Below are 27880 nucleotides of genomic sequence, written 5' to 3'. Positions count from 1 at the left end.
GAAAAAGTGTATTTTATTATTTTTGTTAATTAGTTAATTACTTAATTTTTATTCTACTGTACGTGTACGTAATAAGGTGCTTGAAATGACTTACCGAAAAAAATAAAATTTCATTTGATGCATACCTAAAGGTTCTTCTGACCGAACGTTCCACACAACTTTGCGATATCTGAATCGACAATGTGAACAAACTGACTGTGATGTTGCATGCTATCTATAGGTACACTTATCGGTTTGCATAATGCGATAAGAAAGTAACACTCTAAACAGAACAAAATTCTTAGCCGTAAAGATAAAATCAAACACTTCTATCGTGGTTTTTTGTTGCTATGGCCACGTTATTTGTTTGTTATTTTAAACACAACTCAAATTTTAGTTGTATCAATCGTGTCAATTGTATTAATTGTAAGATAGCAGATGTGAAATCCTAGATCCATAATTAACTTAAGCTTCTGGGTCATTAGGAGATACTCAATCGGCAAGATCTCCTTGTGAGTTCTGAAAGTAAAAGCAAAATAGCATTGTTCAACATTTCTAGTTATTGTGTGAGCTATCGCAGAATTTGTTTCTATCATCGAAAAAGTTATATATATAAGGGACAAAAAAGCGGGTTAGCATTATCACTCTCGAAAGGCTATTTTTCATCCTTATTTGCAAAAAGGCATCCGAGAAACACCTGAGTAAACAATCTTCTAGATAAAAATTATTTTGAACGAGATAGAAGAAAAAAAAGAAGGAAAAACGACAAATGTCACTAAGGACTGAAATAAAGTATTTCTAAAGATATTTGGAAACAGAGTTAATCACTTTATGAGTGTCATTATCATTAGTCCCTGGTCAACCTTCAACTGCCTGCTATTGAGCTTAATCCCCATAAAATTACCGGAGTAACCTTCTTTTTCGAGATTGGTTTCCAGAATCGGATTTATATATTTCCTTAGAAAGATTAAATACTTATTGATAAGCGTTTAAATAAGAATTTAACTTTGTTTGTTGTTCTTAAAATTATTCAAATAACCTTTACTAATCACCCTAAAATTGCAAATAAAAGAATAGTTGCTAACTCGGTAGCTTTCAGTTGATAGGAGCCTTCGCTATAATCAATCAAAGGTGGTGAAAATAAGTGAACATGTGGAGATCGTGGAATGGTGTAAGTGTTGAAGAAATGCGAGCGGCAAATGTTGAAAATGAAGAAATGAAGTTCGAAGAAGACGCAGCAGTGCATTTTGAGTATGGGGCAGTGGATTACGAACTTTTCTAGGAAAAATTGGAATTTATTATAAAACATTGGATATAAGGCATGTGATAAAGAATCAACAGGAATTGGTGAATGGTGTTATAAGTACCTTCGTGAAATAACAAAATTCAGGGAAAAGGTATAGAAGCATTATTTTTCGCAATGAAGCATGGTACGATTCGTCTGACGTAGTAAAAAAGGATTTGTTGACAATCGTTCAAATTCTGTTTTAAAGTTATGTGCCCCGATGGACAGGTCTAGGGATAATAATTAACGGGAGACATATTTTTTGAGTAGTTTTCCATTAAAGTTCTTTAGTTTCTTTCTGTAATTGTAATGGATGATGCAAGTTACTATTCTGTTTAGGTAAGAAAAATTCAATATTCTGGATCGAGAAAAGAAAAAATTAAGTGGTTTCTTGAAGAAAATTATTTATATTAGGAATATAACTATAACAAAAATCAAGTGCCAAAAGTTCTTCACACAAAAAGATTTAAAAAAGCTATGTCACTGACGAGTCCTGCGGTTGCTTCCTTATCACTGCCGAGCTTAACCCGATTGAAATGATATTGTCCATATGAAAATCAAGAGTACGTAGTTCAATTGCGTTAGAAAATTTGTTTGAATAGAAGAAAAATACAGGAAACGACAACTCAGAGAACTTGTTATATATTTAGATGACAGCAGTGACGAAAAAGACAACGAATAATTTATTTGTTTTAACTTTGGTCAGTTCGTAAATATATACTTAAATATAATTTTTGAAATTCTATTTTTTAACCTAATGTATTAAGTATTATGTTTACGAAATAAGCCCTACAAATTTCATTGAATCCGGCCCGCATGCAGTGATCTGTAGAATTCTGACCTGTGGCGCGGGGCTTTGAAATATTTATAATAGGAGCATTCATATCCCGCTTAGAGTGCAATAAAAGTATTCTATTTCCAAATATCTTTAGAAACACTTTAACAGAAGTTCGATTTGACAGCAAATGAGAAAACGTAAACATTTCAGAAAAAAATTGGCCGAAAGTTATTTCAACAGAACTTCCCTCGCCCCTGAAATAAAATGATATTTTTTTGAGGCACCGTGTATACGCAGATCCAAAAAATATGAACGGAATGATAAATCACAAGTACAGACTCATCATATTTTGTACATTTTAGATAGGATTTATTCAGCAAAACTTTGGGGTGACGTCATCAATTTTTTAGGGGGGGGACGAACAAATACATTTTGATTAAACATTTTGTATTCTTATGATTACTTGAAGACATCTCCAAGATTTGAAGGCATTCAGTTATGTAATTCCTGATTAAATTAATAAAATAAATACACGCATTTATGAATTTTTTGAGTCACCCTGCATATGCAAATTCAAAAACTTTGAACAGAATGATTAATTACAGGTACAGAGTCATCATATTTTCTACATTGTAGATTGGATTTTTTTGGCAAAATTTTAAGCTGACGTCATCAATTTTTTGGAGGGGATAAGCAAAAATATTTTGATGAAATATTTATCATGCCTATCATAACCTTAAAATATCTGCAGGATTTCAATGCATTCGGTTTAGCAGATTCAGAACGAAATCACAAAATGTTGTTTTGTGATTTTGTTTTTTTTTTCCAAAAATTTGAACGTTTCGGGTAATACGGAATCATAAACTATATGTGTAGCACTATTTTATTTTATTCAATTTGAAACACATTTACTGTGTACAATTTTGAAGTGAGGTCATCACATTATTGGTGGGGACGATTAGACAAATTTTGGTTAGCGTTTTACCATCTACATTGTATTGTTAATATAATACAAAATTTGACAATAATCGGCTCTGTACTTTCGGAGATTATCTGTCTAATAAAAATTCGGGACGGCAGATGGACGGACAGACAGACGGACGGACAGACAGACAGACATCCAGACGGACGGCCGGATCGACAGACGTACTATAGGGGTCATGAAAGGTCGAGAAAACATAAAAGTAGAGAGTCGGTCGACGGACTCGATTACAATACTTCCTTTGCTTACGCTCATCTTCTAGTATATTCAAAAACCACTGACTAAATTTCATTATTTGGATGAATATGTGAAGCCTTTCTGTCACAAAATTTTAAGACTCTCTTTCTTTCGCTATCATTTTAATGGTAATGTACGGAGCCAGTGTAAGCGAAAATACGACCAACTACTTTAAAACAGAAGCAATAATTTGTCTTTGGGACACTGTAATTCATTCAAAAAGTCCGCCGCTAATGCTCTCTTGTTTTTCAATTTGGAACAGCAATTAACACAAGTTAAAGTAAAAGAGAAAAGATTGATAATAATTTTTTGAAAAGCATAACAGTGACATCTGTTAATAATGGAAATTTTGATTGAAAATCGACGTTGTCAGATGATTTTTCAAGTAAAATCAACACCAAATCTGTATCTAAAGATCAAAATTTACTTCGAAAAGTAAAGATAACGGTGATCAAAATGGTGTTTGGTGTTTGGAGCCCTATATCTTGAAAACTAAAGGAAATGAATTTTTCAACCGTGTCACATTACAAATTTTGACCAACATTAACTAATTTATAGTCTTCCAGATTCTCTAAGGTTATATGGCTGTTGTAAAATTAGGGTATTGTGAAGTCGATAATGGAGCGGTTAAGTAAGGCAAATCGACAATTGTAATTATTTTCGATTGTGTCTGCTCCTGTCCGTCATCCATTTCATTCATTTTGGGATTGATTTATAACGGTAGGCTCGTGCCGATGATCAGCCGCATAACGGGATTATTATTTCCCATTATTAGGTATAGTGGAGTATATAACCTTAGAGAATCTGAAACACTATACTTAACCACACTTTGAGATAACTTAGTCAAGTTTTGGAAGGAATAAAGAAGATGAATGTGATCAGATTCACGATGACTTAAAGTCACGATAACGTAAATTGTAAAATTTTGTTGTATAATTTTGAAATCTTTTCCATACTAAGTCCAAAAATTTAAACACATGGGTGAATTAATAAATCAAAGATGCTGAAACATATTACATATTTCACACATTTTAAATAGACTTTTTGGTGGGGATAACCAGATCAGTTTCATCTAGGAATTTACCACTAACGCGATATTCTTAGAATATGTCTAAAATTCCACAGAAATCAGTTCAGTAGTTTTGGAAACTATCTGTCTAGTCCAGTCGTCAAGAGGTAATAAATGACAGATAATAGACCACACACAACAGACCACAGAAGACAGAGGGAAGGAAATGAAGCACCTACTTTTTCATATTCTAGGAGCTCAGGAAATAAGTTATCCCCGAAGTGTATCTTATTACAATATCTACCTAACTTAAGCTCAGGAAGTAAGGCAAGGTAAGGAAGTGAATGGCAACTGAAAAAATTATAAATGAAAATAATGCAACACAGTGAAATGGGATACGTACACTCCGCGACAACTGATTAACCTCACCCCCAATTTTCTTTATTTTAGTAGAATTTTTGTTGCTTTTTCAAAAATGATTATCTTGGATTTAAGAGACAACAAAAAAGTTATTTACGGATATTGCAGATTTTTTTTTGTTTTCTAAATTCTTCTTCACAAGTAAAATTTCCGCTATTTATCAAAAAATAATAAACTTTGCACACGAAAACGTTGTCTTTTTAGTTTTTATTTAAAATCCAGTAGGCAGCTGTCACTTTAATTCAAAAATATTAATAGTGGGTGCCAGTAAAAGGTTGAGTGCTGTAGAAATTGGCAAAATTAAGGCTTTTAGTGTAGAAGGTTACTCCAATAGAGAAATTGCAAGTGATATTAACCGCCGCCCTCGTGTTATCAATAATTTTTTCAACAATATTGAAAATTATGGGAAAAATTACTATGGGGGAGTGAAAATAGGCACTACTCCCCGAGAAATTTTACCCTAACCGACAAAAATAGAACACTGTTTGTAGTACAGCAGGTGTAAGGACAATTCAAAGGATAATAAGAGTTTGCCAACATCTAAAACGACGAATGGATCCCATACTCATTATTAAGTGTAATTTGGTTATTAAATAAAATTGTTGGTTTATGATTTTTCGATAAATAGAGAAAATTTTACTGGCGAGTTTAATCAATTGTCACAGTTTTATTAATAATTTTTTCTTTAACTAAGAAAACATAAAAAATTGCAATATCCGAAAATAGGTTTGTTTTATCATGCTTTTTAAAAAAGCTTCAATAATTCTGCCAAAATATAGAAAATTGGGGGTGAGCTTAATCAGTTGTCGCGAAGTGTAGATGATGATGCTATCATGTCTTTTGATGAATGTATGTTTTTTGTTTTTAAATAATTCTGTTAATATGGAGCATGACCTCTTTTTAGTAAAAGGATTTTCAAATGTCGAAATACAAGGGAAATAATCGAAAATGGCTGCGGAACATTAAAACTTAGGAAATAAATATCCGTAAACAGAAAGGAGAAGAAAGTGGACAAAAATATCGAAACAGACAATAAATATGTAGACAGCGTAGTTAAAAGTCTGAAAAAATATTAAGTGATATACCAACTATCAGTAAATTAATTAAAAAGTAGCAATTTGCGGACTCCATCCAATAAATAGTTATTTTCCGGACTAATACTTTCTAAAATACAGTTTTTGCGGACTCATCTGCTATTCCAGACTCGGTTACGCTTCGTCCATTAACAGCAACATTACATCCCCAAAAACAGAATTTGTAATTTTAATTTGTAACAAAAATAACTATTATGGTCGGACAGTTGTGTTCCTCAAAATAGGAACTCACTAATGATTTAAGCTCTGCTAAATGTTTTAAAACTGGAAGAATCCAAAAACGTACTATCCATGGAACAGAAGCTTCCAGAACCGAGTCACTCAAAACATTTAAAAAGCAGAACAATATTTAGCTGTTTAGACTGAAATAAAGCGTTTAAAAAAGTAAATTAAAAAAAAAATAATTTCCTGAAGCTTGAAATGCCGAAGAATGCTTGTAAAAATTATAAAGCGCCAACAACGCGCCTTTATTTTGAAAATATACCTCATTTTTCAGTGAAACCGAGCTGATTCCGGTGATTTTGCCACAAATGAATCCAAAAAAGAGATCGCTGCAGACAAGGTATTTTTTCAATTTCAGTTTTAATTTAGTTTTCAAACATTTACCTCACGCATGGCACAAATCACGATTCTGATATGTGCCGCTGCGATATTATTCATAACTGTGCCATAAATACCAAACTCGGCGTTTATTGCTTATTGTAGAACTAAAAACTTCGTTCATCTTGCACTCCGTAAATCATTAACGAAGTCCGCTAAAAAACTTTATACTTGGCCAAAGTTTATTTACCACACCTGTGTCTAGATTCGACCTCGTAAACCGTTTTATATCGTTTTAATATTGTTGGGGTGCGCAATTTGTATGATTGCCAAGTTGCCTGTAGCTTTTAAATTTTATTCGTCCAGTAAAAGTGGAAAGTGGCCGTAAATAAACAAAAAAATAACCCCAGAATCATCGGCAATAAACCGATTTTACTGATCGTTAACGTGGAAAATTTTGTTTGCTCTTTTGGTCCGGGTGGCTTGTGATGAGTGAAAATTATATGCAGAAAACTAATCTAAATTGTTTTTTTTATTATAATATCCTATAAAAAAGCAGTGACAAAAACACATAAAAATTTGCTATTGTTATAAAAAACATCAATTCTTACCCTTTTAGAAAATTGAGGTTCACTACTTGTCTTTTTTATTACCTGCAAAGAAAAAAAATATTAGTGACAACAGTTCACAAACATGGAACTTCTTATTCGTTTACAAGATGCGGATTTTTTTCTCATTCTTACGAAGAAAAGCGAATCGAAATATCTCCACGAATGAGCAAAAAGCACTTTTGTGTACACACTGTTTTTTCCAACATTGAAAATTTGGACACGCTCCTGTTTTCTTATTTCAGTACATTATTCATTAGTGAAAAAAATTCATTTAGTAACTGAGTCAAGCTCTAACAATTTTCCGGTCTATTTTTGGAAAAGTCTAATATTTGACATTTTCCACTACTTCTAGAAAATCTAGAACAAAATGATTAACTAAAAGACTTAGGAATCGTTCAGACAGGTTGCTAATTCTTTATTCATAAATAGATAGCTGAAGGCTTCATTCGCCTTTGATAGCGTATGTCAGCCTAGTCATCTTCCTAATGGCTTCATTGTCTCTGTCTCCCACCGCCCACTCAATTAATCAAAGTCAATCTTGCCGATTGTACTGATAATAATACAAATTGATTGCATGATTCCGGAGCTAAAGGGACTTATCGTTTGAAAGGGTCTTTAATCCTAACGGCAAGTCGGCGAAAGCGCATTGAAAAGCACTCCACTTAATTCGCAAGTACAACATGGCCCTAAGCCGACCTTGGACCGGTGTTGTTATAGGCCGTCGCTTTGTATTTGTTGCTAATGTCTCGTGTAATCTTGTTCGAAAACAATGCGGACATAGTGGTCTGGTGAATATACTGTTGATAGTCAAAGAAATTCAGAGTGGGAGGAAGTTAAGGCAGGTATTAGAGTGTAGGTGTGGGTTGATGGACAGCTGTTGAATTTATCTTCATTCAAAGGTTGGCACGAACAACACTGCGCTGTGTTATGTTATTTAACTATAAATATAATGAAGTAGCTTTACATGATAAAGATATGTAAAATAATATAAAGTTTTTGTGGCTACTACGAGTAGAATATGAAAATGTGGGTTCCCATTTTCACTTGTCGGTGGTGTGTGTCATCTACCGAAATTTTATTAGAAGAATAATGAATAAAACTAGTGAACTGATTGTTGCGAAATTATAGATGTATCATCCCTACAAAAAATTGATGATGTCATCCCATACTTTTTTAAGTAATTAGTTTTAATTTTTTTTTTCTTTTTCCTTTCCATGTTACCTTAAATAAATATGTTATTTTTATTTTTGGGCTGTATTTACAAATACATTTCACCTGTTATAGTGAATTAAAAGGAAAACTCCTGTTAGTGAATGAATAAACTCTCAATTCTAATTCCTACTTCAAAAATAGCAAAATAATATATTGCTGCACTTGTGATTAATTACCCTATTCCTAAAATTATGCATGCAAATGTTTGTAGAAAAATAAAAAATGAACAACAAAAGTTGACTTAGAACTAAACAAACAATTACGCTAGAATTTGTCATGTGTTTTAAGTGGGCGGAGCCTATTTGCAACATTGATATTTCCTTATACAAATTTTCCATTTTAAACGTGTTTTAACTTTCTAGGAATAAAAAAAACATCACAATTCAGATGGGATAGGTGACGGGGTTTATATTTTGCCTTGTTTTCTTAATATATATGGTTTTCTTTGAACAACACGATACTCAAAAACATGGTTTTAATTTCTTGTAAAATTAAAAATAAGTATTTTGCAGTTAAGCCCCGGTTGGTTCACGGCGAATAAAAAAAACATCACAATTGAGATAGGATGGGTGGGTGGGCTTATATTTTGCCTTTTTTTTTTAATATGTGTAGACTTCTTTTCGCGACATGATACTTAAAACATCTCTATAATGGAAAATTTGTATAAGAAAATATCATTTTGCAATTAGGTTCCGCCCCATAATTGCAAAATCCATATTTCCCTGCAAAAGTGTACCATTTTAACCATGTTTTAAGTTTCTTGTTATGAAAAGATGGCTATGTATATTAAGAAAAAAAGAAGCAAAACATAAGCCCCGCCCACCCACCCTGTCTCAATTCTGATGATTTTTTTATTCGTCGTAAGTCGAAGGGTGGAGCTTAATTGCAAAATCCTTATGTTCTACTAGAAATTACCATGTGAAATATGTAAGTAATTGTATGTACATGTTTTTGAGTATCGTGTTGCTCAAAGAATCCTATGCATATTAAGAAAAAAACCAAGACAAAAATTAAGCCCCACCCATGTCCATCCCAACCTTAATTGTGATGATTTTTCATTCGTTGTCAGGCCGAGGGGCGGAGCCTAATTGCAAAATCGATACTTCCCTACAAAAATTTACCATTTTAAACATGTTTTACCTTTCTTGTTGTGGAAAGAAGACTACACATATTAAGAAAAAAAGAGCAAAATGTAAGCCCTTTTAGTTATAATACCTAATCTGATTCTGATACGAATAGCAATAGATCTTGTTTGACTGACAGAAAACTACAGTGTAGAAAATTATGGCAGCTATTTAAAATATGAGGGTTTCGGTGAGCAGGTGATTAAATTAACATTAGCGGACCTCAATATCTCTATCAAGATTTTATTTTCGTGGAATTAATGCTGTGAACCAGAAAAATGTCCCCCCTACTTCAGGGGATTTTCCTTTAGGTTGGCAGCACTGCACACTATCGCAATTTGATTGGTTTAAAACCCAACGTCAACGGCAACGTAACGGCGAAAGGTCATCTCGAACGTCATCCCAACGGCAACGTCAACGGATGATATAAATGACGCATACCTTCGCTGCGTATTTATCTTACAACGGCAACGTCAACGGCGAACAGCAACGTCAGCGACAAGTTTATAAATCGACCTTTAAACGTGTGGCCTTACACGGTACAGGCGCGGATACAGGATTTCGTTCAGGGGGGGCAATTTTTGTGTGACTTTACCTATCCACCAGAAATTCGTTCTAAACAAAAAAATTTATAAAATTTTGAAATTCGAATTTCACAGCGAATTTTCCGAAAATATTGCTCCGTTACCATAAACATGGTATATTTTTGGAATCAGGGTTATATCCCTGAATTTTTTTAGAATGTTTTGGAAAATTTTTCAAAAATGAAATTTTTCTCATGCAAATTTCGACCCATTTTCGACGATTTTAGAAATTTAACCAAATACTTTCTTTTGTAGATTTCGGGTCTCCGATAACTTCATCCGTTTCTCCAGAATTAGTTAATTAATTCAGTGTTTTGAAATATCGCAATTTTTAAAAATTTCAAAATATTCCCTACAACATATGCAGAAAGATCTTGAGTCATTTTTGGAAGTGGATGCATGTTTTCAAGTTCAGTTCGGATTGCAGAGTTTTTGTTCGGATTAAAGAGGCATCGACTTCAAATAGCCTCTGTTCGGATTATAGAGGTTGTACTGTATTTACAAAATGAAATATGATTTCAAAATTTTGAAATTGGTCAAAATAAAGTACCTCGGTCGTGTGTCAGGGGGGGGCAATTGCACCCATTGCCCCCCCCCCCCTGGATCCGCGCCTGACACGGTAAATCGCTAATCGGAATCCGTATGTTTACTTATGCCTTCCAATATCTTGATGACGTCATCTGAAGAGATCGTTAGGTAATTATCTTGAAATTTAATTAATTTTGTTTAGTAAATTAAAAATGATGTACGTAATTCTCCCGGAATTCTAGAAAAGCACTAATGTTATCCACCCCTATTTTTATTTATAATAAGGGTTATAATCATCATAAGTTTGCCTTTTCAAATTTTATAATAAACATGTGGAACGACTCTAGACCAATTTTCGTTTTTCTTAGTATACCAAAATAGGAACAAAGTGAAAATAACCATACCTGGAACTTGTTATTTTCATAGGGATTAATATTTACTTTACAAAATATTTAATTAATCTACTTTGCCTTAATTGCTATATAAATATTTTTGTTGCAGAGTAGCTGAAATTATACGGGTATTGATTTTCCCATTCGCAACTGCAGCTAGTTAGTAAATTTCCAGCTCGCAATAGCTGTAAATAAATAAACTACAATTCTGTTTGTCGCTCACATCCTGGATGTTTTTGTTGTAAGCTTTATCATATAGATTTTTTGGATGATTTTATCCTCATAAAATTTTTCTCTTGTTTGTGTCTTTAATAAATATGTATATTGTTTAAAAATTTTTCAAATAAAAGCTGTTGACGGTTGGTGAGTAATTGTGTGCACATAATTTATGGAGATTTGTATTTACTTTTCGATAACACTGTATGTTTTGCGGATTTCTTACTCGTTTTTTTAATGAGAGCGTAAGTGTCACATGTCACTAGTTGCTCGCCGTAGAAGGAACCAATATGAGATTTCAAACTTTTTGTTAAAGGCTTTCTCTAGTGAAATTTATTGTGTCTGATATGTTATACAGCGTGAATTTAAAATATCGTTTATCAAGTTGTGGTTCACTGCATTTTCATTAAGAATTTGCCTCTTCTTTGAGATGGGTAGCAATCTATCATTCGAGCTGAATTACTGGTTGCCTATTTATCGTGCAGCAAATACGCTGAAAAAATACACTACATCCGCGAGTAATCAGAATCACGAAAAGAAATAAAAAAGCTAGAGGAGAACGACTGCAGAAATCTAGATAAAATTCGTATAAACTAAATATGAAGAAAACAAGTGTAAAAAAACAGAGCTAATGTATATCCTTATTTTTATGAAAACCCCTGTGTTTAAATAAAATTTTTTGATGATTTTATGATCAACTTTTGCTAAACACCTTTACAAAAAATAATAATTTTACTAACATAAACAAAATTGCATATCTGTTAAACAAAAAGTTCCTCTCTCACTAATTTGATTAAAATTGGTTTTAATTTTAATTTTAATTAATTTTTAATTAATTAAAAATTATTTGGGTAGCATACTCTAAAATTATTTTTAATTATACACAGAGTGTTCCGATTTTGAAGTGTCACATACTTACAATTAGTTGTTCATTTAATGGAACAGCCTATTATATTTTCCTCTGACCGTGTGGCCTTTATAACCACACTAAACAAACTTCTTGAATTTATTACCTAAGATTCACAAAATAAACCACAATAGGGTTATCTTTATGATAGGTTTACACTATTTTATGGCGAGATAAACAGAGGTACGCACTTTGTTGTGCATCAATTAAATTCAATTTTACTGTACAAAGTGTTTATAAAAAATCTAAAACTTCACAGTTATCAAATATCGATGTTACAGTTAGCACACCAGTATTGTATTACTATATCCTACTCTATTAGTTGGCTTTTTCTTTAGATATGTCGGTGTGTCTCTTATAATAGTGAAAAATTGCGTTAAGTATCAACTTTAGATAATAGAAGAATTTACTTAATAATAATAATACGAAATAAAGCCATACGCCGCCCTGGTACAACGTCTATGGGTCTTCTAGTATGTATCTGTTTCTTCCGGCAATGACGGCTGACTCATCGTCGCTGATGCGTCCGAGCGGCGTTCGAAAAGCCTGGAAGCGGAAGTCGCGATGGGTATTCGAGAAAGATCTCGATCGCAGAAGTATGGGTTTAAATAGAGACCATCTTCGGGAACGATGATTATTATTCAGTCGAACCGAGTCCAGCAAATGTTAAGATGGGCCAGTCGAGTTGTGCCAGAATTAGTTTGTATATATTCACTGTGCAGTTAGTCGTGTAAATTTGACTTACTAAGAAATAAATTGTTGAGTTTTAGCCACGCCGATTTTATTTGCCCATTCAACGTAACAATAATATGGTCTGGGGTCATTTAGATAGAACTTCGCTAGCTCCTGAAATATACAGTTGAACAAATACAGCTTCTTCGAAAAAAAATGCTATTTTTTTTATGATAATCTATACCGGGTGTCTGGAAAATGGCGGACTAACTCTCCGCTACGCTTTTAACAATCAACTGGTGAGTCTGGGTGAAATACTAAAAAAAAATCCTTCTCACATTTTCGTGGAGTTATAATGATTTCAAAATTGGTTCTTTTGCTACGTTTAACAACTAAATAACACATTCGTTATCACAATAACTAGTAATAAAACTTTTAGTTAATATTTCTCTCGCCCATGACCATGTTTAATTACCATTTCATTTAGAATATATTACAAAGATAGTAATACCTTAATTTGATTAAATTCCATTTGACAACAATGTTTGCCTAAGGTACAAATCAGCAAAAATCGAGTAAGCAGTTAAAAATGTTTGACGTATCAAAAATTGTCAAAGTTTTCAAAATCCTACGTTTAAAATGTTCGCAGTTAATTTTAGGTCCCTTGTGTTTTATTTTCGGATAAATTTACAGAAATCTCGGGTGGGTGGGGCTAGTATTCCCTAAGATAAAACTGATATTGCCAAATGGCATACCCTCGAAGAAAATAAAGGGTGGGTGGGAGGGGTCAATACTTGCCAAGATAACAATGATTCGCCAAATGATATATCCTTCATTTTCTTAGAGAGTAGGTCATTTGCCAATATCAGCATTATCTTAGCAAGTACTAGCCTTCTAAGAAAACAAAGGGCGGGTGGGTGGGGCTAGTACTTGCTAACATAAAACTGATATTGCCAAATGGCAATCCTAACAAGTATGAATGCATTGATGAACCACAAATATAGACTCGTAATATTCTGCGTATTCTAGATAGCATTATTGGAGAAAATGTGAGATGCATTTTTTGCGAGAGAATAAAGGGAGACATTTTAATTCACGATTTATAATGCTTACGAGCACCTTAAAACGTTTGAAGAATTTGGAAGTATTCGGATTTGCAGTTTCAAAGTTAAATTGTCAAAATTGTCATATATTTTAGAATTTTTTTCAAAAAATTAATATATTTAGGGCCGAAAATCAAAACGGATTCATAATCATACCTACAGGAGTGTGTTCTTTTGAAAAATTTGCAAAAAACATTGTAATATTTTAGATTTTTTTATAAACAATCTTCACGCCGTTTCCATGGTGGATGATATTTAATGCAAAATGAATCCATAACAAAATGTCAAAAAGTATTGCTTTTTTGCTAATCTTGCTCCACAGTTTTCGAAAAAACGTTGTTTGAAACTCGACTGCGAATGCTTGTGCACTTTCAAAATATTTCTTTCTCTAATGGAAAAGAAACATTTCGCAATCTAGAATGAAAAGTAACTATTTTCATAATCGTCTGTAAATTCTGACATTTTGGAAGAAAAAATGAGTCGTCCAAACCAAAATGTTTCGCCTATGACGGAGAATGTTTGCCTTGAACCTCGACTAACAAATACTATTAGAGACTCCGAAGAGATTGATGGAGCAAATGATATCACCTCAGGAAATACTACCACAAAAATAGTTAACTACCTTTCATTATCTAATATTTCTAGGACAAAACCGTCTCAGACTACTCATGTTGTGGTGTTCAATTAAAAAAATCATCATGTTAACTTTGACATTTTGGTAGAGGGAAATGTAGCCAAAAGCGCATGTGCATGATCAATTCCATAGTTGACATTTGACAATGGTTTGACATTTTTGACAAACATAGTTGTTTACGCTAATACGCTTTATTCGATTTTCCGTTTGTGTCTCGTTGCTCAGTTTACTTTTACGTGTTTTCTGTTTTCGATTTTAAAAAAATCAGTTTTCACAATTTACCAACGAGCAAACGCTCTGTTCTTGGTGCCATGGCTTACAGTTTAGAACACAAAGTCTTTTTAGTTCAGAGTTATTATCGGAATGGGGATAAAGTTGATGGTGAATGGATGTATTTGTTATAGGCCTGCATGGAGGAATCTCAAATTGAATTAAAAAACATTGCTCTCGCCTATATACAATTTAAAAAAACCCTTGGACCGAACTATAAAACTCTTCGCAAAAAGTGTTACCTTTTTGCGAAAACTAGGGAGTGGGACCCCCAAAAAAACGAACACCTGAGGTTATTGTGGATGCTAAAGAAATAATGGAAGAAACACAAAAACGTCAATTCGTCAGGTAACATCAGCAATTTAATATTTCGGTTGGAACTATCTTTACCGTATCACAGCAGTGGACTTCCTAAGAAGATGAGAATTTTGTAATTGGTTTGTGAATATGAAATTTTAGAACCCTTTGTCAATCAGTTACATGATGATGAATTGCAGAACGGATTCTTTCAACAAAATGAAGCTCCGGTTCATTGTACAATGGACAACTTAAATTTCTTAAGAAACTTCTTTGATGACCGCATAATTAGTCGAAGTAGAGAAATTCCTTGGCCACCTCGTTCCTGTGATTTCACAACTTGTCATTTTTTCTTGTGGCCTCATTATAAAGACACGAAGAATTGAACAAAAATATCTGGAGATTAATAACAATCCCATTATGTTAGAAAATGTTTTCAAAAATTTTGGGAGAAGGGTTTTACGATGCATTGACGCAGAGGGGCAATATTTTCAACATTTATTGTAATATTAAATCTGTTTTTAATATAAATTTAAAAAAAATGTCTGATTTACTCTCCTTGCTTACTGCATTGTAAAAAATGAGGTTAGATTAGACGATTGATGACCGCTTCCATCGATCATAAATTTGAATTTCAGCACAGACATACTTCAAAAAAAGAAAAGAAAAATCAATGGCAAATTGATGAATTTTTTAAATGAACACCCGTTACCACACCAAAACTTCAAAATAACCACAATTATCAATTGAAATGAAGGCAATGCTACATTTCAATTCTGCCTTTAGTTATTTCCAATGTAGGTGTAGTATCAAATAGTTTAATTAATAATTTGAAACATTTGCACTTAAATTGTAGAAATACAAAAAGCTGTCAAATGTCATATTGTACGTAAATTTCTCGGAGAGTCTAATCATGTCAGTCAGAATGGGTTAGCACCAGTAGGTGAGAGTAGTGTCAGTCATTGTTCAAATAAATGATCGGCAGTTACGTTAAGCTCTTGGGGTTAGGGTGAGATTAGAGAATAATAGCAGACGAATTTGTGTGCTGTCATTCTAGGATCTGAAAAGTTTTTTGTTAATCTAAGGAACCCATATCATTACTAGGTCTGAGTACCCGTAATGATAGAAGTCTTACCTGGATACCTGTCATTTCCGGGTCAGTGGTGAGTCTTAATAATAATACAGAACCAGTAAACCATCCCTAATCGCACATCTTAGGTGTATGCTAAAGGAGTCGTCGAAACTCTTCAAGTTCAAAATAAATTCAGATATGTAAATTTGTCAAGCGATGACCGCGACCTCACGAATCGGAATGTGAAAATCTAAAACATTTCTTTGGTTTCAGGCACTCTTAAAAGAATTCTAGCCAACTTTAAATATCCGGCTACGTAAAAAATGTTCACCTAACTTAAACAAACAAAAAGACAATGAACTAAGAGATGCTTACTTAGCTATTTAGGTATTAATTTTGAAGATCCCTTAAATAATTCTCCTTTACAAGAAGCCAAAATAAGACACATCGTTGCATAAAACCAATATCGTTACTTACCGCTTTCGGAAGCATTTCTTTATGAAATAAATTGTTTATATGCACCTGCCCGCTTAGCTTTGCGTGAACATCATCGTATTTACGAGCGTTGCACCGTTCCCCGGTGGAAGCATGCCATTGCTGTATGTTACTGCCAAGGTAATTTAGCGTCAATTGCACTGGAACGCTACGTGCATACGAATACCGCGATAGTTTCAGCTGGATTTATAGCTCTCTGAAATAAACAAAAAATCTCAGCACCATCAGCAACTTCGGTGAACTTTTCCAATAACACTCTCCATTGGAGATGTAAACATATTTTTTTTTCGCTCTGGGTAAATCAAGGATCGAGGGATATGTCTCGGGAGCGTCCCCCGACGCCCATTAATTTATTTCTCTGGGTTCTTTCTTTTCTCACATCACGTTTCAAACGCCAGATAGTATCTTAATGCATCCCCTACGAGGACACATCGCAGTGCCGGAACTGCACTCGACGCGCACAATAACTCATTACCCGGAAGACAACAAGCACTCAAGTAGTAAGTGCCGGAACGTAGTTCTTGTCTCATACTTCCAAATCCGTAGAAACTTGCTACAAACACAAAACTTGGATTGTGGGGTTTGAATTGGAGCCTGAAGTAGACTAATATCTCGGTCGGTGTGGAGAACTGGAATTAGTAGAGTGTTTGGAGCATAATAGTATTACGAAAATCTTAACAACATTCTTGGACTGTATTTCCAATCCACTCAGAATTATGTTGTGTGGAAGAAAATCGATAGTTAGCAAAGTTTCGGAAGCTTCCTGCAGATTATAAGACCCAAGATGCTGCCTCTAAATATTGAGGTAAACATACTGAAACCTATAACCGCCACACAAGTTATTAATATAGTCTCCGCATGCCTAATATTCATAAAAACAAACGTCTAACATATTCGTTGTAATGTAGATGTAATACACCCTTCATAATTGAATAGTAACTGTGTATCTAACACTACCTTGGGGTTATCTGAAAATATTCAGAGTGTAGGAATGCTAATGTACTTTTTTCTGGTTAATACGAAACTGTTTTTAGATTTTTTTCCGGCACGTACCTATACTCTTTTCAAAATTATTTATAATTTGAAAAATATACAAAATAAGGCATTTACACGAACCAAGTCATTATTATCATTTTCACAAGAATACAAAATGCAATTCGTCCGAAAAGCTGTTTAAGTGATAGACATTTTTGTTGTCTTGTTGTTCACACAGTTGGCTTCTCTTACCACAATTGACTTTTTGGTGAGAAAAATGTTTATTACAAAATACCGAACGACAATGATTAAAATAATTTAAGACACATCGTCGTCAATTATAAAAGAACTAATGGATATAAAACATTTTTTTTCAAGGGATTCCCTTGAGTTTTCCATGCTCACAGTTTTTCAGACTTATTGATGAAGTTATTGTGCTACAACAGCTAAAGTTTCTTTACTACATTGTATTAGTATTTTTGCGAAGTATACATGATTCACTATGGTGTAGGCGTAGGTACATACTGTTTCTCGACTTTTCCTGTATAAAGTTCTTCTAATAACTGACCTACGTACGATTGTTCGAAATGTAAATTATCTTTCAATCAGAAGTTGAAATTTCATTTTAGTATGTTAAATATTCGGGAATATTATTATTCTCCGGGAGTGGTATTTTATTTATTCTTTGCAGATAATAAAATTGTGTTGTGTTGTCTCAGAAATTTTTTGATCTTACGTGTAATACAATTATTCTTTCACACTTTGCAATTGGTGTATGAATATTATATACCGTAGCCTTTTTTCGTCACATCAAGTGACTCATTGCAAGTTTTACCCAAACAAAAAATTGTTTTCCCGTCATTCCTAGGTTTTTACGTCCCGAGCGTAAGGAAGTAAATATTGTAATCGAGTCTATCGGGCGACTTTCATATTTTCCCGATGTGTAATACTCCTGACCCCTAGAGTACGAAAATAATAGGTCTGCCATTTCTGCCTGTTTGTCTGTCTGTCCGCCGTCTGGGTCGACTTTTTTTAGACAGATAATCTTTCTTATAATGAAATATCTTTGTTTTAACTTCTAGATGTTTCATACTCAGAGTATCTATTTTGTAATTATAGTAGGTTAATAAATTTAGTAAACTTAACTGTATCGATGTGTAACACTCATTTCCGGAAAATGGCGAATATGAATTGGCTTTACTTTTGCCAACTCATCTCATATTGTTACTAACGGAGCTAGATTATTTTTTTCTGTACAGCTGTGTATTCTGAAAAACGGTCTAATTAAAAAATCGCACAAAATTAGCGAAGAAGTTTTACGTTCATTTTCACTCCTAAGATAATACACAATTTTATTAATAAATTACAAAAAATATTTCTTTATGGTAGATACAAAATTAATTGTTTTATATGAAACGTTAATTACTATCATCGTTAGATATAAAAAATATTTAACAAAAAAGAAATTTTTTGTGGGCCCTACCGTGGTTGAAATTTTTAAGAAAATTAGGATGAAGTGGCAACGTCTCATTAGAATTTCAAAAATAAACAGTGGTTATAAAACCTAAGAAGAAATCAATCAGAATAGGTGAAACCCTTCGAATATTGTTGCGTTCCTTTTCTTTTCGATCTCTTCTGGTGATTCCTTGGATTTTTCTTCTTATTTCTACATGATTTAATTTTTTTGTCGTATTTCGTTTTTCCCAAAGAATGAGTTCTTGAGGCTTTGTATTATCTTCTAACTTTTCTTATTCTCTTTGTTATTTCTTTGTCGATTTTCCCATTGCATTTTATTGACGTTCCCAGAGAGTTATAGCTTCTGACTTGTTCAATTCTTTGTCCATTTAGTTTTATTTTCTGGTATGTCTCTTTCGCCGCCATTATAATAGTTTTTGTTTTGTCTATATTTATTTCCAGATATTGGAATAACTACACATTGTAATTTTTAACTTTTACACCAAAAAAAGGTAGGACTATCGAGTAAATAAATAAAATAATAATACTTAATGAGATATCGAGGAGCGCGCACGTAGTGACTCACCGTGTATATACAATTAAACAAAAATATTTAATTTTATTTTAGTTGCATATATATACAGTCAGTTACTACGTGCGCGCTGAACAAAATTATTAAATATAATAATCTAAAACGCTTTTTGTCTCTGCTCTTTATTTAAAAAAAACGTTACCAGTTTGTTTGTAAAACGTTCACTTGCCATACCTGTCCTGTTGTCACTTGCTATTTATTAAACTTAACATTTTCAGCATTATGTATAGATGTAGATGAAAGATTACTGATCCCAACTGTGGTGGTTATTCATAATGAAAGGTACCACGTTGTGTTCCTAAGGGTTGTTGGAATTCTCGTTAATCGTGGTATCCGTACTTATAGGTTTTTGTGTTTTATGCTATATTTCAACTCGTTTCCGATGAATGCGAGGTTAGTGTTGTTTTCTTATTCTTTGATAAATTCGATATCGCTGTCTATGCCGCTATACGTTAGTATATCAGCGGCATAGACAGCGATATACTAATATAGTATACTAATGTAGTGTACTAATGTAGTATACTGATGCAGTATATGTGTAAAGTTGAAATGTGATGAATACAGATGTAAAAAAAAATGTCAGATGTGGGATTCGAACCCACGCTCCCTTTCGAGAATCAGATCTTGAAGCTGACGCCTTAGACCACTCGGCTAACTTGCGTACTCTTTACTGTGTTATTTAGTACATAATTTATAATTCCATAAAAAAGAACTGTCAGGTGTCGGATTCGAACCCACGCTCTCTTTCGAGAATCAGAGCTTAAATTCGACGTCTTAGACCGCTTAGCCAACCTTACTACACTAAATTGTCTTATTTATAAAACTGTACTTTTCTATTACTCTATATGATAAGATGATAGTAGGGAGAGAACTCGACTCTGAGCAAAACAGGAGTGTCCCCGGAATGAGGTCGACCGAGCACAAGACGATGACAAACGTTCGATGAAAAGTAGTGGGGCTACTAGGCCAGTTTGACCTCATTTGATCTGGTCTAGGAGCTCCACTGTTACTTTTGTCTGTTCTTGGAGTCATTAATCAGTTTAGAGGCCAGTTGTATTATCTTGTGTTTTGATGCTTGTAAAAAGGTTTCGAAATCAAATGAAATTAAACTTGTGCTGTCTTTCAATTCTGTGTCCCTTAATGTTGTAGGAAGTTCTATGTTGTCTTTTATTCCATATTGGGAATTGAAATTTGTTGTCTGTTTTATCAGACTGTTTGGCAATTGGTTTAATTTGTGTGAGGGGGAATGTATTGATAAGAGGACTGATTTTATTGATAGGTGCTGTTTGTGTATTTTTATCATTTCCTAGAGGCTGGGCATTGTGAGATTCATTGTTTCGAGTTGCTGGGTGCTGACTTTTTTATTGTATTTCCGCATCCTGTAATGGTTTTGTTGACTTTTGTGTTATATGTGTTCATTGGATTTTTGGGTAGTCTTGTTTATTTTTGTTATTCTAGAAACTTCTTTGTTGTAATCTTGTCTTTCTATTACCACAATTGTGTTCCTTTGTCCAATTTCCATATCAAGAAATCTGTTTCTTTAATTTTTTTCTCTTATTGATTATAACTTTTATTCTTCCACGTTGTGTTTTTGTTTGTATTTTATTCATCTTCTTGCTTCTTTTTTGGCGACTTCTGTACAATCTGCTTCTACTCTGTTTTAGTCTAATAGTTGCCAGTAGTTCTAGAGGTTTCTATGTTTTGCTTGCTATGGCATATTTCAGAACTTCTCCAAAGATTAGCGTTTCCATTTCCGTAAAATGTGTGTTGGTGAGGTTTTTCACTCTTTTATGTTGAATCTGGCCTTGAATATTTTACATTTTCTCCCTATTTTCTCAAGCTATCTAGTTTGTTTAATAGTTTGCTTATTTTTGATATTATTCTGCTATATTCATCCAAGATAGTTTTTATATCACTTACTTTGCCTTTCGTATGTCATCTCTACCGTTGGTTTTAACTGTGCTTTGGCTAGTGTCGTATTCTGAATAAGTTCTTTGTGTGTTTTGTCGTATGGTGTCCTAAGTATTTTACTTCGTATGTTGTATTTTAACATTTTCCTGCGGATATAGTAAACAAGCTAAATTGTGCAGAATTTTAGTTTACTCAAAAGATAGTCCCAAAGCTCATTTACTAATAGAAAACTTTTCCAATATACAGGCTGATTTCGAAATGTGTGCAATAAAAAAAATGGGGAATAACTTACAATAAGATTTATTGCACTGTGTAAAGTCATGTTCAAGATCGTGGCCGTGACAGAACCGAAAGAATACGAAGCTGAAGAACAAATGTTGGAACGCGTCGAAGAAGAGCCCAACATCAGCACTCGCCGACTTGTAGCTGAAGTTGGAGTTTCACAGTTTGTAGGGCATGGTACATTAAAAGAACAAGGCCTACATCCATACCACATTTAAAAAGGGCAAGCTTTGGAGCCCGCTGATTTTCCACATTTACAGCAATATCGTGAACGGCCTAACTTTTTAAATTGCATTTTGTTGCATGAAGAAGGATTCACTCGCAATGCTGTTTTCAACAGCCACAACACTCATATTTGGGCCGATAAAACTCCACACGCTCATCAAGAAGTACGATTTCAACAACGGTTTTCCATGAATGTGTGGGCCGGTGTCGTCAGTGACCGTTTAGTTGGACCTGATGTTTTCCTAAACAGACTAAAAGCGGCATAGTACTTCGAGTTTTTAAACAATGTGTTGGAAGAGGAGCTAGATGTGGAAGTGCCTCTAGATGAACGTGTTCGCATGTGGTCCTTGCATGATGGCGCACCAGCACATTTTCCTGGACCAGTAACTGAATGGTTAAATGACCTTAACCATTAACCCGATCTCAATGCGTGTGATTTTTGTCTGTGAGGTTGGATGAAACAGTTAGTTTATTGAAATCAACAGTGTCCAGAAACTATCGAAGACCTTCAACAACGAGTGGAAGTTGTGTTACGTCGCCGTGCAAACATGTTGCGACGTGCTGAAGCCTCTACTGCTAGTCAAGGACAACATTTTTAACATTTATTGTAAAAAGGTAATAGCATTCTACTTTGCTCTTATTTTTGTTCTAATAAACAATGTGGAATCGTTATGGCAAGGGCCAACAATCAGTCAGAAAAAAAAGGTGAACACCATGAAGCATTAACAAAAATCTTTCCTTTTCAGGACCACCATTTGTTTCGACAACTAATAATCTTCCGCATTGACTTTTAACGATGAATGAATACATAAATAATAACCAGCAAAAAGTCGGTTTTACTTTTAACTGAAACTGAATGTGTTTATATCGTTTTTATTCGAACGTTTTTCCACCTACTGTTTAAAAGGTGGATCAGTGGCATCGAGAGTGGTGCATGGGGGTTCTGCCCCACTCGACTTTTAATTTGTTTTTTCTAGATTTCCACTACTCTACGTGATGCTGTGGTTACAATTATTGCATGTATATCCAAATCACCCTGTATTTGTAGTATTTGTATTTATCGTACACATATTATTTCGTTATACAGGCTGTTTGCGAAATGCACCGACAAAAAAATTGGAGGGGTTCCCGAGAGCATAAGGAATGAAAAAAACTCCTGTAGTATTATCAAAAGTTGCAAAGTAAATTTACCCTTTGTCCAAGATTTATTCGCGCCACTGTAGGAGGTGCTATCACATTCAATTAATTCACGTTTTGTAAAAACATAGAAACCAAAAACTGACAACGAAAGGTGCAGTTTGAAAAATGTCAAGCAAAAAGTCAAAAGTATTTTTTCAGAAACAATTAATTTGAAACAATTTTAACTGGATGTTTAAACATTTTGGAGTAAAGGATTATTTTAAATAGCAGTAATTAGTCATTTTTATTTAATTTTCCTTGCGCCGAGGTCCTATTAGAACGAGGGCCGGCGAACCACTGTCCAGGGTCGCGGGTCTTCTTTCCCGTTTTTCGCGTTTCGCTGTGGTTTTTTCAGTTCTTATAAGAACGCTGTTCTGGACAGTGGTCCGCCGAACTTGATTCCATTGGAATTCGGACGTGATAGGAAATCGTCTCCGTGTTCTTGTTCAGGATGTTGCCATTTTCTCTAGTTATGTACAGACTTACTAATGAATGAGCATAGTTAACAAAAAGAAACTAGTAATAAGAATAAGACGATAGCCAACTAAACTTTACTAATCAAATAAAAATAAAGAATAAAATTAACACAATGTTAAACAAACTACTACAACAAGTTTGCGAAATGACGGCCTCTATTTTGCACACATGTTTCTGCTCGCCGAATTAACGACTGCTGCGTTCTTCTAACCATACCTCGATTATTTCTAATTTGGGCAGCAACATTTTGAATGTGATTTGTCAACTCTTGCACCGTATTCACTGGAGTTTGATAAACTACCTGCTTCATGTAACCCCATAAAAAAAAACATAGGGATTGAGAGAACGAGGTGGCCACAACACAGGTCCATTCCTCCCAATCCATTTGTTTGGAAAGTTTCGGTCAAACCATTCCCGCACTTCTACGGCATAATGTGCAGGGGCCCCATCATGAAGGTACCATAGATCTCTACGACCATTTAAGGGTACATTTGCCAAAAGTGGTCCTAAATCGTTGTTTAAAAAATGTAAATACGCAACCGCCGTCAAGCGAGGGGGCAGAACGTATGGACCTATTAAATTATTGTCAACCATGCCTGCCCAGACATTTACTGAAAATCTGTCTTGAAAATGCGTTTCCCGTATGACATGCAGATTTTCATCAGACCAAATATGAGTATTACGAGAATTAAAAACTCCTTCTCTTGTGAAATTAACCTCGTCGGTGGTCAAAAGCTTCTGCACAAAATCTGGTTCCTCCCTATTTTTTTGCAGCAACCACTCGCAGAACCGCACTCGACGAGGCAGGTTTAAGAGATTGCACGCGCTGCACGTGGTATGGGTGAAGCCCTTGTTCTTTAGGATTTGCTACACAACAAACGGAGAAAATTCTAACCTGTGTGGTAATCTGCGAATGCTTATGTTTGGGTTTTCTTCCACAATTTGTAGTATTTCTGGTTCCACGTCTATAACATGTTCGGTTCTTTCACGACTACGATCTGTCGTACTTGGCTGAAATTTTCCGTTTTCCCGGAGACGTTGAACAACGGCACTAAATGTTGTGTGATGAGGCAATCTTCGGGCTGGAAATTCCTCCTGGTAGAGACGCTGCGCTTCATGAACATTTACAAATGCTCTTGCGTAAATCAAGACCATACTTATCGGTCATTTCGGCATTAGAAAAAGCTGCCATTTTAAAAGTCAATAAATTTGATGGAATTTTTAGACTTACTAAGCAATGAAGATTATTTTTTTTTTTTTAATTTTTACAATGCACCTACAATGGTACATTTTTCTTAGTAACCACATTATCTTTTTAATCACTATTAACTCAGTAGCGTACATGCTATTTTGACCAAATTTTCAATCAATTTTATTTCGAAAACTAAACCACTTTTATTAGAACATTTTTTTCTTAATGATATCTACTCATCCAGACCAATTTTCATTTTTTTTCTGTCGGTGCATTTCGCAAACACCCTGAATAAGTATTTTTGCAAAAGTAAAAATTGCTTTTCAACCATTCAGAAACAATTTTTGCATAAGAAATCTGTTGTAACAAATTTATGTGGTTCTGCACAATACGTAGGTATCTGACTCTCTAAAATATGAGAGAAAGTGAAAACTTAAAGTTTTCGACGGACTTAGGGAATAAGTTTTAATGATTTTTGAGTCCTATGTTACTCTTATTTGATAGATCACATTGTTTGTTTCATGTGATGTTGCATCTCCAAGAAAAATGTCGGGAATGGCTCAAGATTTAAACCCGGTATAGGGTATAGTGAATTTTTTTATTAACGGTAAAAGATTTACCTTGTTAGCTATCAGTAACCAGTGTATTGTAAACGATATAGACAGTTTTCCGTGTTTGGACCGTGCCAGTTTTGGAAAACGTTTCTATGTTTCGCCAGCTTTCATCGGGAATTTAGGGATAACAAAAACGGGTGAGAAGTAGACAATACGGAGGTCAATCTCTTCTGGCCCGGAAAAGAGAGTGCGAAGAATTTATAGACTTGACGATTTTGAGAGCGATTAGTGAGACGGAGGTGGGGGATGAGTAATGGTGCTCTGACTGTACAATCAGTTCTGAGGTTTGGCGAGTGTCATAGGTTTAGTTTAGCTAATAAGTATGTTCGATTTAAAATAATTATCGTTCTTGTAGCATATTAGTTCCATAACCCACTCGACTTTTAAAATGAGTGCTGTTATCTCAACTACTGTTAATTATGAAATGTTTCAGCATTCCAAGTCTAATATTTTTTGTTTGTACCATCTAAACTAGAATGTTGTATATTCGCGTACGCTGTAAAATATATTTGCTTTAAATTAACACATAATTAGTTAAATGGGGGATTTCCATATCTAATGTTTCTACACTAAAAACAATTCACAGCCACACCGACTGTTCTTTTATCTTGGAGCAGCTAAATTCTATCCTGCACTAGATGAAATTCACATTGTCGCGCCTCTAAAACGATCTGAAGAATGCTTTTGTAGGACTATCCGCGAAAACATCTTTGATCCGCCCCCTGGGAAAATAAATACTTAATTTGACATTTTCTTCAACGTCGTTACCGCTACAATAATTTTTCATTATAACGTCAAATGAGTAATAATTTCAGCCTCAATTTGATTAGTTTTCATTACTGTAAATCCATAATTATTATAAGGAATAATTAGCAAGTTATTGAATTGATTTTTTAATTTTTCTTTCGTCCGTTAGAGAATATATCACATACAACTAAGGTATATGCATAATACGATGTCTATAATAGCTAAGTAGTTGTAAGACCAGTCTCTGAAAAGCATCTGAAAAAAGAAGCTATTACTACTTTACCTTTGTTCTTTCATCGATCCTCTCAAGATTCTAAAAAATTGTTATCAAATTTGTGTTAAACGACCAAATTTAAAACTTCCGATTAACCGGAAACTGTGTCAAAAATGGGCTGTAAAAAGGATGGTAAAATGTACGTACACAAAAATGGAGCAAAACCTTAATTAAAGTGTCGACCGATAATGTGTAAAATAATTTAGAATAATTTAGTTGTAATTAACTGTACTAACTAACTGGAGAAAACTATCTCAAAAGGGAAGGATGCAAGAGGAACGTTATCTTTCGCTTGTTTTTAAGTATGCAAAGAAACAAAAGAGAAAAACTTCGTTCGCTGCATTATCATCAAAAAGTGTCTGACCCACCATTTCCTCACAAAGTTCTTTCAAAACAAATTTAAACAAAAGCTATTGGTACATTCGAGTTAACTCCGTCGTTACTGCTGTAGCGTTCATTAAGGTATTAATTACACGCTACTTTTAGAACAAGGCGAGCTCGAAACCGTGCTCTTTTTTTCTTATTGAGTAAGCAGTAATACTCGAATCGGAACGTCCCAATTAGACAGTTCCAGTATCTCCAGAGGTAAACACTTTACCTCAATGGCGTTCTATTCACCTGCGAGCTCTTCCGCGAATCCATTAAGCTTCCAATGGCGATGACGCCGCAATCCTTTGTCGAAACAAGAGAAGCCCTCTATCAGATAGCGCAGCCTTTTGAAATTTAGATGACGGTTTGCAAACGCAGGCACATAATGCATCCGTTGCCATTAACGGCACACAATGAGACCAGATTCGGATCGAACGGCAACGATCGACCATGCTTAATGTACAAGTTTCGCAAGATTTGATGGATCGCGCGCCACTGTGAATTATTCAGACTACGCCACTGTTCCCGGTTTCTCCAGCTGGAACAACGCCAGGCGGATTTACTGATCCTATTGATCAGAAAGTTGAGGTACACGATGCGGTCTGAGAGTCTCTTGACGTATGGGGGAGACCAGATCTTCAATTAAAACATAATGACTTATCAGTTGAGGGCAGACTCTTTCCGGGTAATTGATATCGAGTTCCTGATCGGTCTCTTCGAATCACTTATTGTCCACCAAGATGAGTGTGCCACTAAAGACAGTTATCGGGAAAGACGACCTTATATTTTTGGGGGAATCAAGTTTCTCTCTGTTATTTCGACGTCGCTGTGAATGCTCGGATTGGGATTCGTAAGCTGGCGAGAAATAAAGATTTTCTTAACGGTAAAAATAAATAAATAAATAAATAAATCAATAAATAAATAAACAAGCAAAACAAACAAAAATCATACCAAAAAAAAGAAAAAAATTTTTTTTTTAGCAACAAACATGATTTCACAGTCATTAGTCTCATAAGTTAAGAATTTTCTATTTTGCAAAAAATAGTATAATTTCAAATATTTCCCTTGAATAATTTGTACAAAACTTTTCAATAACTTAACTGTTGTTTTATTTTGAAATAAATCCAGAAACAGGTCAATTTTAATT

The 27880-nt window shown here is 34.2% G+C and overlaps 1 protein-coding gene and 1 long non-coding RNA gene across 6 annotated transcripts in view; one reads left to right on the top strand and one right to left on the bottom strand.

The window, feature by feature from the left end:
- Nucleotides 1–27880, bottom strand: part of LOC135123655 (uncharacterized) — a 482510-nt gene that overhangs the window by 155794 nt on the left and 298836 nt on the right. Inside the window, exon 1 of one of the 4 annotated variants that reach the window (XM_064048498.1) lies at nucleotides 6936–6958. The exons of 1 other annotated variant lie outside the window; for it this stretch is intronic. The gene's annotated coding sequence lies outside the window, so the exon portion shown is untranslated. Of the gene's footprint in view, nucleotides 1–94; nucleotides 176–6935; nucleotides 6959–27880 lie in introns of those variants that run through there. 2 more of the 4 variants (XM_064048496.1, XM_064048497.1) reach the window with 2 other exon arrangements.
- LOC135123660 (uncharacterized) lies at nucleotides 12107–15338 on the top strand. Of its 2 annotated transcripts, XR_010279678.1 has the most exons (4): nucleotides 12107–12619; nucleotides 12669–12869; nucleotides 14712–15014; nucleotides 15075–15338. It is a non-coding gene; the product is annotated as an uncharacterized LOC135123660 (long non-coding RNA). The 2 variants fall into 2 exon arrangements; XR_010279677.1 differs by having other exon boundaries at nucleotides 12107–12869.

The sequence above is a fragment of the Zophobas morio genome, unplaced genomic scaffold, assembly GCF_036711695.1.
Source record: "Zophobas morio isolate AGI-343-1 ecotype UQ-CSIRO unplaced genomic scaffold, CSIRO_AGI_Zmor_V1 ptg000006l, whole genome shotgun sequence".
Lineage (NCBI taxonomy): Eukaryota > Metazoa > Arthropoda > Insecta > Coleoptera > Tenebrionidae > Zophobas > Zophobas morio.
Note: the sequence above shows the minus strand (reverse complement) of the source record. Positions and strands in the feature narration are given on the sequence as shown.